At 40.0% G+C, this 12,117-nt stretch overlaps 1 protein-coding gene across 4 annotated transcripts in view; it reads left to right on the forward strand.

Moving 5' to 3' along the window:
* Window positions 1-12,117, forward strand: part of Zhx3 (zinc fingers and homeoboxes 3) — a 130,782-nt gene that overhangs the window by 5,844 nt on the left and 112,821 nt on the right. The window contains exon 2 of one of the 4 annotated variants that reach the window (XM_047539208.1): window positions 11,745-11,820. The exons of the other annotated variants lie outside the window; for them this stretch is intronic. The gene's annotated coding sequence lies outside the window, so the exon portion shown is untranslated. The remainder of the gene's footprint in view (window positions 1-11,744; window positions 11,821-12,117) is intronic. 4 annotated transcript variants of the gene reach the window in all.

Consider the following 12,117-nt stretch of genomic DNA (forward strand, 5'->3'; position numbering starts at 1 on the left):
TGGTTGAGTGCATGATAGTAATTTTGTATTTTTGCACTGACCCTGGTTTTGAATATATAAATTTTGCCAGGGAATTGAGTGTTTGGTTTGGGATGTATGATTATTCTATTGATATATGACAACTTTATGTTTGGATTTAAACTTTTGAAATGTTGACAAGGTAAAATAGCTTTCTTCTTTTCTTCCTTTAAAACCGCCATCTTTAGGATTCCCAGGGTAGAGAGATCTTTCAAGAGACTGGATATACTATTTTATTTTTCTTCCACTAGAAAGATACCACCATCATACTGTTTACTTCAGGAATGCTTACCACCAGGGAGCTTACGTCAGATAACCATGTGAACAGGGACCCAGTTCAGACATTACAGACTTGGCAGTCCTTGTGATAGAATATCAGCACAGTTGAATTTTCTGGTGGGATGGGTTATGAGCAAGTGCCAGTCTGTTGGCTTCTGTCATCTCTGTGAAATAGAGGGTGAGATTGTCTGCTAAAAATAAGTGACAAGAGGTCAGAGGAAAATGAGAAATTTTGATGAACCATTGAGGTCAGGAAGAGGGAGACAGTGTCCCTAATCTCCAGGCACTATACAGGACTCTATTGGGAGATCATGGACTGAGTGGAACACCTGGTTTTAGGAGCAAAAAAGGCTTATGTTTGGATTGAACCAAGTTGGGGATGCTAAGGATGAGTGGCAAAAGGACAGTGGATCAGGAAAACAGTATTTTTCAGGGAGCCATTAACATGATAGCTGTGGTCTAGACTGGATGAGAAGAGGACCAGAGGTGTTGCTGAAGTCAAGAAATGGTGTTGATGGAGTAATAGGAGGATATGGTTAGAGAGGGATATGTGAGTGGAAGATTTCAGAATTGGAGCAGTTAATTACTGGACATGGAAGACTCCTCTGTTTCACCACTGAAATGAAATGAACTCAGTGAAGATGACTAAATTAATGAAGTCAAATAACTGAGTGACTTTTAGTGGTGTTTGGGTCATCTTTGTGGTCAGAAAAGCCATCAGAAGGATGGCAAGATATTTGGGGTAAAGAAAAAGAAGGTGGGCTAGTTCTTTGGTGAATTAGGCAGGGTCAGAGGTCCCAGCAATGAAAAGAGGTATTACATCCAGTCTTTAAGATTCTCAAAGGATTGGGGATTTTGCCTGAAGGAAATGGAAAAGCATGACCTGTAAGATTTATGGTTGCCAGATCTGTCTGGAAGAAGTTGACCTTGGCCCAGTTTCATTAAGCTTCTGAAGGAATCCCAATTCAAGTGGGCAGTATTGGTGGCAAGGAACACTGTTTCTAAACTGTGATGAAAGTCATCTGAGGATGTGTTAAAAATAAAGATTCCAGGCGCTATCTCAGGCCCACTGAACTAGAATCTAAGAGAGGAGTCTGAGAATATATATTTAACACCCTCCTCCACATACACTCATTTGGTACTTCTTTTATAATTAGGCAAGTTTGGGGAGTGTGTCTGTAGTGATTAAGAACATAGGATCTGGAAGTCAACTGCCTGGGTTTGAAGGAGGTGAGATTGGTAGGAATAAACCTTTGCTCATCACTCTTAGTAGCTTGGCTCTCCAGGTCCATCTGGTATCAGAAGGAATGACTTGTTCTTTATTGTTTAACAGTGGGGATACATTCTGAGAAATGAGTTGTTAGGTGATTTGTCATTGTATGAACATGTGTGCTTACATAAATCTAGATGGTACAACCTACTACACACATAGTCTATTGCTTGCAGGCTACAAACCTGTCTCACATATTACTGTACTGAATATTGTAGGCACTTATAAAACAGTGATAAATATTTGGTTCATAAATATCTAAACATAAAAAAGTACAGTAAAAATACTAGATGAAAAGAATTTTTCAGTTCCTTTGTAATCTTACGGGACTGTCATCGTATAATGTGATCCATTTTTGATTAAAACATCAGTATTCAGTATGTGACTGTACAGTGATGTGGTGGTAAACAGAAAACCAGAATGATAATGAAATGTATGTAGTCTGGGGATGAGGTCTCGAAATTGAGGGAATATGGGGTTCCAAGAGATGTGGGGCTTTCATGGGAAAGGAGTAGTCTGCCAAGTTAGTAGGCCTATTGAATACTCAACCATCTCATTGCTGAGCACCTTTGTCAGGGATGTTGGTGATAAGGGCACGAGAGCTCTTTGGGTAAAGGACACAAGCTGCTGCTCAGTCTCTCTTGCCCTAGGATGGCTAAGCACAGAGAAATTGTCAGAAAGCCTGTGAAGCCATGCTCAGAGTAGCTCTTCCTGCTCCAGGCCTCTGTGGCCTGGTTCCTGAGCATGCCCTGCTGCTTCAAAGCTGTATCTTCTTCCACAGAGTGAATTCTCTCTCACTGATATGTTCTTCTGGGTAAGTCCTCACGCTCTTGGCTGGCCCATTTCTTGCCATTGTAGGTTACCAGTAGCTAGACCATTAACCTTGCAAACGGTCATCATTAAGCCTGAGACTTTGCATTCAGCTTTTCCTTTCCCGTGCTAAGGCTCTGTTTTCACTTTCACCTACCCATTCAATTCTTCAATTTTTCCAGGAAGCTGAAAACACACCACATGTTGCTTTTTGTGCTGATATGGGGCCTGGCCCATATTTCTGATTTCCTTGAAAATCAACATATATGGTTTAGAAAAAATGATATTTCTTTTCATTTATTCCTGATAATATCAACATTCATTTGAAAAACCAAGATATTTGGTAATGTTATATATCCCATTTTACCATACCAGGGACTAAAGCCCCTCCAAGAGAATGAATTCAATAATTCACCAAATACTATATGCTTCTTGTGTGCCTACTGAGTGTCAGGGATTATGCTAAACATCAATAGAAAGCAAATCAGATGTGGTCCTTCTCTGGCCTCATGGCACAGTCTGTTGACCCGTAGCTAGGGAGCCATGGTAGTTTTAGTGAGTGACTGTAGGTCTGGGGGCAGAAAGCCTTGGTGTCTCTGCATACTTTTACCTTTTTTTCAGTTATATGAACTTAGACATTTGCCTCTCTTTCCTGTCACCTGAAATGAGAAGGATTTTTCCTGATTTATAACATTTTTATGATACTTGGATGAGACTGCATACAAAAGAACTTTGAAAAGGTCAAGTTCTTATATATGCAAATATAGTTGAGGATTGTCAACCTTACCTTCTTTTGCAGGAATGGCTAATGGAGAGTTTCCACTACTCTGTAGCTAATACCATAGTGTCTTCATGTACAATATTTGGACTAAATACTATTAATATTTTACTACTTCTAATGTTTATTGATACTAAATAAGATAGTTTTGGGGTACCTAGGGATACTTAGTCATTGCTAAAGAATTGTAAATATGACACATAACTGTTCTTATTTAACAAAACAATGCTTCTGAATACATAGAATATAACCAGAAATTTATTACAAAAATTGATATATTCTAATAATCTAACACATGCTTTTATATTATAGTACAAATACTAATGTGGACAATAATAGTAGTAAAAGAAAATGTATTCTTTGTAAATAGAAGGTGAATATTTTTTACAGGTTTTGAACTATAAGATTCTTTCTGTTTTTGATCTTTTGTTGTTTTTTACGGTTCCTCTTTCTTGCCTATCATTGAAGAACTAAGGTATTTCATTGTAGGTGTTTTCTGTAGCAATCAAGACAAGAACCTTAATCCTTTTGAATCTCAGTTAACTTGTAAAATATGAGCTTTTCTTTGCCATGTCAACTTCACAGGGTTGTTGAGACATTCAAAGAAAGTATTGGAACAGATGTGCTTCTATTTGTGTGGTGGTCCTCTGTTATAGGTGTAGTGGTCATGTAAATCTGGCAAGGGTGTTTCTTGATTTATAACATAATTCTTGGTCAAGTCCTAATTCTTCCCTATCATGATTTAGTGCCTTGTCCATCCTATTATCCCTTATTTCATTTGAGAGCATCTCATTTTATACCACGATGGCCATAACCAATACTGATTGAGCGTCTGTGGTATGTCATGCCTTATCTTTGCAAGATGCTGGGGCTCTAGAGGTCAGAGGGTGAGACCCTGTCTCCAAGGGTGTCTGTTCAGGTGGGAGATGAGTCCAAGACTATAACCTCAATTCTTGCCTGAATTTACAGCAACTGACCTGCCATATAAATTTCAGATTTGTCAGCCCCTACATTGCATGAGTCATTTCCTTAACATAAACTTCTTTGTGTGTATTTATATGTGTGTGTATGTATTTGTTCACACACACACTGACAAACACACATACACATATTGGTGTGTTTCATATTGGTTTTGTTTCTCTGGAGAATGCTGACTGAAACAGTACTCAGTCAGTGTTTTTATTATCACTGTATAAAGGATAGTGAATAAACTGCTCATTGTGGTTTTGGCCATGATGAACTTGAGGTACCCATGGAATCCAGGTTGAAATACCAGCAGGGAAAAACATTACCAGGATATGGAGGGCTTACATGAATGGTCTGGACTGGAGATACATCACTGAGTAGCCAGTGTAGCTGCCAGTTGAAACTATGTTTGTGCATATTTCAAACAGAGACTGAGTATATAAGGTAAGAGGAGATAGAAGAATGAAATCTCAGAACACACCAGTATGTAGTGGAGAGGTGGAAGAAGCAGCCTTTAAAGGAAACCCAGAAGGCGTAGAACAGGAGGAAGGTCAGGAGAGTGGGGCATGGAATCAAGGCAGAGGAGTATTTCTAGGAGGAGGGGGTACCAGCAGTGTCAGGTGCCATAAAAAGTGAGATAAATGTTCAAAATTATCCAGTAAATTTAGTTCCTATGAGGTGTTGTTGGAGGTGACTCTTTCGGTGTCCACATGACAGTATGGAAGAGAACTGTGGTGAAGTATAACTGCTGCTGCTTCTTGAAGGAGCTCAGCCAGGAAGTGTGAGGATAAGAAGGGGCTGTGGGCTCCCCAGGAAGGGATGAGAGGCGTTATGACCTGTTTAGAGACCAAGAAAAGAAAGGTCAAAAATAAAGGAAAGCACATTTATTTTCCCTAGCACTGAAAAAAAAAAAGTGGCAGAGATTCAAGGACAAATGATTGAGCAGAGTCTCTGCCATGGCTGAGGTGACATGCGTAGGGGATGGCCAAGCATTGCCAGAGGAGGTATGTCTTTTCCCTTTGATGGGGTGGGAAGAGGGAAGGCTACCTGGGGACACAGAACTCTATAGAAGATAGGGGGTTGGAAGCTTTGCCCTCCAAAAAGCTTCTGTTTTCTTTGTGAAGTGGACCTTTGGCACCAACTGATAGCTGGTGGAGTGGTATATCATGGTCTTTGAAGACAGTGGAAAAGGTATCAATTACTGCTGTGGAGCTAGGAAGTGGGAGTCAATTATTGCTCCCCATTATCTACTGAATGAAAATTATATTCCACAGTCTGGTGTTTATAAAGATCTCCACAGTCTTTTTATCAGCTCTCCCAAACTACCTATCCTTCTAGTTTCATTCTAGCACTTCTGTACTTCAGGCAAGAGTATCTCTGATGTAGCACTAGAATGTGACTTGAGAGACCAGATGCTGTAGCAAAAATACCAGACTAAGTCAGGAGTCCTGTGGCCCAGTCTTGGCTTCTCCATTTAGTAGCAGCTTATATCTCTAAGTCTGTTTCTTCATTTGTAAATCATTTATAGTAATATCCATCAGTAAGTGGTGATGAAGTGTGTTAAATGAGAAAACATATTTTAGTATTCTTTGAAGAGGATAAGTAATATATAAACAGAGGTATTGTAAGCCATGCCTAATCCTAGCTGCAGGCATGTGTGTGTGTGTGTGTGTGTGTGTGTGTGTGTGTGTGTGTGTGTGTTTTGGTACTGGGGATTGAACCCTGGGGCACTTTGCCATGGAGCTACATCCCTAGTCCTGAGTCTGGCATCAAACTTGTGATTCTTCTGCCTCAGCCTCCTGAGTCACTGGGATTATAGGCTTGTGCCACTGTGCCCAGCATTTCCTACCCCTTCTCTTCTGCTATCTAAATTCAGCCTGTATTGCATAGAGAAACACTAGCTACTATAATAGACAAACCCTGCTGAAATCTAAGAAGCCTAAAATAGCAGATACTTCTGTGCTCATTTATAATCAAATCATCTGGGGTAGAGGAGACAGTCTGATGGATCTCTGCTGTCTTCAAACCATGGTTTCTAAGGTTGCTCTGAGTATCAATGGTTGGCAGCAGGATGAGGTAAGAGATTGAGAATGGATGGTTGTCTGGGAGTCTTTTATACACCAGGCCTAGAAAGGGAGCTAGTGAGCTAGTGAATAAGGCCACAGGATAGATGGTTAAGAGGCATTTACTGGATGGGAGATGGATTTGGGTTCGTGTGGGTATTTGAACAGAGCAGTGGAATCGGATCTAGGAAGCATGAAGCAGAAGCATGAAGCAGGACCTGTGCAGCTTCAGGATGAAATGGAGAGGCCACTCCTCCTGCCTTGAGGGACAGGGATTGGGAAGGGCCTAGGACTGGTGAAGGCAAGTGATGCCTGAGGTGGAAGAGAGGTCCCAGGTCAGGGGAGATGTGGGTGAGAACTAGGGTCTTCACCTCCCTTCTGAGGTGAGCTTCCTAACAGATGTGGAGGTAGACACTGTTTACCTATTTTAAGACAAGAAAACTGATGAGGTGGTGCCTTGACAAAGGCCATATAACTAACAGGCAGTAAAAAATGATCTAGGGCCTAGGTGTTTGGACCTCAAAGTCCCTTATCTGGAGGACTGGAAAACCTGGACTCTGAAGAAGTTGGTGGGAAGTGAACCCTTGGGCACCAGGTGAAAGAGGACCTTTGTGGTGACCTGCTTCTTTGTAGGAAATTGTCCTTTGGCTGCTTGAATGGGACAGCAAGAAAGGAGCATTTCTAGGCAGAGGGAGCAGCCTGAGCAAGGATCCTAAGGCAGAAATATGCTTAGAGGGTTTGAGGATTGAAAGAAAGTCAAGTTGGTACATGATAAGCAGCAGGGAGAGGCGATGAGAAGCTGCAAAAGAGTGAAGCAGGACCTAGATCATCCAAGAACTTAGAGACCATGGCAGGGCTTGAGATTTTATCCTGAGGGCAGCAGGAAGCTATTGTGCATTTTGGGTGGGAGGTAAATGGTCTGATTTAAAATTTTAAAAGGAGGACCTGTTGTATAAAGAGTGGGTGGAGGCTGGAGTGTAATTGAATGTAGTGGGTGAGGCAAAAGGAAGAATTCAAGAGGATATGAGAGTCTGGAGCTCAGAGCAGAGGTTCAGACTGGAAAATAAAATTCGATCCTGTGTTCCTGTTAGCTCACTCCCTGTTCTAAGCCAAGCTTTCTGTGAGTAGCCTTATCCATAGTTTCTACTTCCTCACCTCTTGCAATTCAACCTTCTGTGCTCTGGCCTCTGTCATTGCCACTTCCCTGAAATGTCTTGGGCAGAGGGCATCCAAGGTCCTTTGCGGTTAGCTAAGACTAGGCCTTTCACTCTTGCCTGACTTGACTTGCATCCATTCACCCTGTGAGCCATTCCAGCCTTGAAATACTTTACTCCTTAGCTCTTCTGTCCCTTTGGCCCCTTATCCTGTGGCTCTTTTCTGGTCTTCAAGTCCTCAGCCAGCCCTGAAATGACAACATTCTCCAGGATTCTTACCTTAGTCCTCCCGAGTTTCCTCTGTATCCCTCTGCATATGAATCCTCTGTGTTCATTAAGCCAACACCAACTTGCCTTTCCAGCGTCATCGCAGGTGCCGCCTCCTCCAGAAAGCCCCCTGACCCCTCAGACTGTGAGAGATGCCACTTCTCCTCCTTTTCCCCTTCTCCTGAAGCATAAATGGACACCTCTGTGATAGCACTTAACACCCTGTTTACGTATTTGTCTCCCTAGCTAATGGTTAGCTCCCTAGCTTGAAGGATAGAGTTACAACAAAACATTTGGTAATGTAGGACAAAGAGTGCTTTTTGCAGTTTAGGTGAAAGCCACACTTTATCTCGAAGGCATCTATACCTGATTGTATGTCTCTTAACCGAGCATTCATTTCTCACAGGTCTGAAGGCTGGAATTCAGGTATAATGTCTTCTGTGAACAGAAGTTAATTTAACTCAAAATAATCAGTAATCGTCTTCATCTTCTGAAAGGAAATAAAATGGTTTTAAGCATCTGAATCACTTCACAATACCTTCTAAAGGCCTGCCTTTCTCATCTGGTAATTTGGGTCTCTGCTCCCTCGCTCCCATTCCAAAGCCTGTAACATGTGTCTCATATTTAGTGATTTCACAATTCTGGGTTTAACTTTACAATTGTCTCCATGGTGAAGAGCACTGAAGTTCTGTGCTGCATTGTGATAATTGTGGAGGGCAGTGCAGAGGCTGAAGGAAAGATGAGTTTCTGCCTTTATCTCCTTCCCTCCTGCTGACCAGCTCACAGTGGTGAAGGAAAGGAAAGAGGGGTAGAGACGGTGCAGTGTACACTTAGGGACACGAGTTACACGTTTGAAATTTCAGCAAGGTTTGAGATGGTTAATGCCACTAACTCTCATGCTTGTCTTTCAGCTCTTTTTGTACTCTTTGAATTCTTTATTTTAGTCTTTCAGTTCCAAACCTATTCTATCTTTTTTGGCAAGAAAATAAAACGTTGAATCATGTTCTTCTCAGTGGCTATGATTTTTAGAATTTTTTTAATGTTTAGTTTTCCGAGCCTGACAGTAAAAAGTAATGACACCTTTGACAAAATGAAACTCTAAGCATCATTACTCAGTGTTATAGATTGTGCTTGTGCATTTTTAATTCAGTATTGGGCTGCTTATTTTTAAGAAAAAATTGTTGATTATTTATAACTAGAATACCTCTCAATAGAATAAGAATGTCTGTGTATATGTAATAGTGGACTAAATTTGAGCCTTCATATTACTCTTGGAGGGTTTACTGCTATCACGTGAGGAATACTGTGAGCCTGATTCTGTTGATTCCCCCTTATGTTTATTTCCGGTGTCCAAACAAGACATTAGGATTGCAGATACTCAGCTAGGAAATGAGCATAAGCTTTTCCAGTGTGCCCACTGGTGGGATGCCACTACTCTCATATGGAGGACTTTTTTGTAAGCTCAAGAACATTCTTTCTCAAAGGAAACTACAATCTTTAGCTTCAGAGTTTTTTTCTGGTGGCTCAGTCCCTTGTTGAATTTACTCTTGATTGAAACCCATCCTCATTGAACTCCCCTTAGTAGGTTTTCAAATGTCTATTTAATAGAATATTTTTATCTCAGAATTTTCTAGTCTAGTGTTCCTGTTATGTTTTGTTGCATTTGGTAATACTGTAATATACTTACAAACAAAGGTTTTTAAGCCCCGGGGTGCCAAAAATGGCAGTAAAGCCCTAAAATTTGATTTCCTGCTAGAGTAGACTTAGCCAGCTTCAGCTGGATCTGATGACAAGAGCAATCATTCTCACAGCGAGCCAGTCACTGGGCCAAGGATGGTTACACATGTCATTTAGTGTCATACAACCCACCCTGTGTTATAATAATAATAATTAATAGTAGTATAATTGGCCCTATTTTAATGAGGAAGAAATGGAGACTTAGAAAGGTTCAGACTTATTCTACATTTTGTACAGCATGAGCTCTTCATATTGCTGCTACACTGTTTTTTTCTTATATCTGTCTTCTGGGTAAACTGTGTACAACTCCCGTTTCTTGTGATATACTCTCTGGCTTTCTTAATTAAAACATAAATTAAAAAAATCAAATTGGGTGATTCTTTTTAATTTACCAGGATACCTAGAAGAGCACTCTGTACATGGTGGTTAGTGACAGAGCTGAGGTCCTTAGCTCTCCCTCTTTAGCAAAAAAAAAAAAAAAAAGGCTTAAGTCTGTTGGGTTCTTTGGTTCTGGGACACCCCAGACCTTGTAAGTCCATCTTACACCAGAAAAAGTCTGCAACATCTTGGTGGGGGAGATTAAACTGGGAAGAATGTTCCCTTTAACTTGTTTTTGGGAAACTTTGAGCTCAAAATGGGAGAGTATGGCCATTGTAGTTAAAGTTGAATTGACAGCCAGAGGCCTGTATTCAGTTCCGGCTCTTCTACATTTGTTCTTTGTGGGCCTCAGTTTCCTCACTTCCTCTGGGAGTTGGGAGGAAGGGCAAGATATGGGGGTTGGTTACTCTGCATTCTTTTGCACTCTGTCAGAGGTTAAAATAGCCCTTTTGTTTTGGAGAGTCTTGTGCCATTTCCCAACACCTCACTTCAAACAGTTGGCATGGTTGGATGATGGGGCATTTGGGAGGCTTCTAAGTTTCCCAATTCCTAAGAAGTTGTGCATTGAGCACCATTTTAACTTGAGAGAAAGCTGGGTCTTGTTGACTGAAACTGGACTAAGATTTAAAATATGGGGATGGCCCTGAGAGTTTAGAAAAAGGTGGGGAATTCATCTGGAAAATATTAGACATAAGAGCCTTGCAGTTTCATAAGGGCAGAACGTGTGTGTGTGTGTGTGTGTGTGTTTGTGTGTGTGTAGATTATTTCATATTATGGATGTGGAGAACTCGAACCAGAGCTTTTGGTCCTGAGTCAACTCAGTCCCAGTGATCTTGCTGGTAACAGAGAGTGGTTAGATATTACTTAATCTTTCACTGTAACCCATTGCCAGAAAGCTACATTTCATAGGATTGCTGGGAGAACAGGGGCGGACTGTAACAGAGCTGCAGTATATTTTTTTTTCTTCACATCTATGAACTTGAGAAGAAGGAAAAAGTAGATGGGAAAAAAACTCAACTTGGCATGAATGATGTGAAGTGAGATCAAATAAGGTGAAAAGCAAATAGGATCCAGAAATTTAGTTTTCCTTTTCCCCAAAGTTCATGGCGGCTGCTATACAAAGTCCTTTTAGTTTCCACAAATGTTAAGCACTTTTTCATAACATGAATCTCATTATCTTTACTTTTGGTTGTTTGTGAACTTAAAGAGCTTTATAAAAGACAAAGAACAAGTTGAAAATAAAATCAAACTATGTCATCTTTGCCATTTCATTTCTTGCTAATGTATAATTCTAGTGCTTATAATGAGTTGTAATTATTTTGGTTCCTGATACATTCATTATAAAAGTATTTATTGAATAGTCAATAGCAAAATAGAAATTTTACATAAAAATTAATCCTAGTATACTAGAAAAGAAACTTTAAATTTTTCTTTTTTTCATAATTTATGTTCACATGCATGATTTTTGTTTTTATTTTATTTCTTTCTTGTGGTGCTGGGATGGAACCCAGGGCCTCACACATGCAAGGCACGCATCTGCCACTAAGCTACATTCCCAACTCTTGTTTTGTTTGCTTTGTTTTTTGGAGACAGTGTCTCGTTAAGTTGCGTAGGCTGGTCTGAACTTGAAATCCTGCCTCAGCATCCTGAATAGCTGGGTTCACAGGTGTGCATCACCAGGCCTGGACTCACATGCATGATTTTTACATGTTTGTACAGGTTTGTGAGGTTTTTTTAACTTGTCATTTTAAGTATTTTTCCTTGTTGCTATATAATCTGAATAATTACTTATAATAGCTTATCAGTTGACATTAACCATTCTTCTACTTGTTGGATATTATTTTTTATTATTACTCTTCTGCCTCATTCCATAAAAAGGATTGATTGTTTTGTTGAACATTGTGGTTTTTATACCATGTGTCTTTATAAATATTGTTTATTTGCATATTCAGACATCTAGTTCCCCTACCCTTTTCTTTCTTGTTCTTTCTGGATATTGGAAGGGAATTGTTATTTTTTTTTAGGATAATTTCAGGAGTGGGATGATGAACAACTCTGAAGCTACATCAAGGAACTTGAAAATAGTAGCTTTAGGAGGGGGTAAGTGTACAAGTGAAATGACTCATTTGGCAGAGTTGCTTAAAATGTTAATAGGATTTTTATTCAATCTTAGGTTTTAAAACTGTTGCTAAAAGGGAAATTAGATGTCATTTACATTTGTATACAAAATGTAGCAGATACCCTAAGTTGTGGTTCAGTTTAAAAAAAGTTTTCTAGCTAAATTAAATGTAGTATAATTCTAAATATATCTTATATTAATGATGTTGGTCCTAATTGTTCTCTAACTCTGGAGAATTAGCATTAGCCTGCTAGTCCCCTGGGCTAGTCTCCTGGGAT

The sequence above is a fragment of the Sciurus carolinensis genome, chromosome 2, assembly GCF_902686445.1.
Source record: "Sciurus carolinensis chromosome 2, mSciCar1.2, whole genome shotgun sequence".
Taxonomy (NCBI): Eukaryota; Metazoa; Chordata; class Mammalia; order Rodentia; family Sciuridae; genus Sciurus; species Sciurus carolinensis.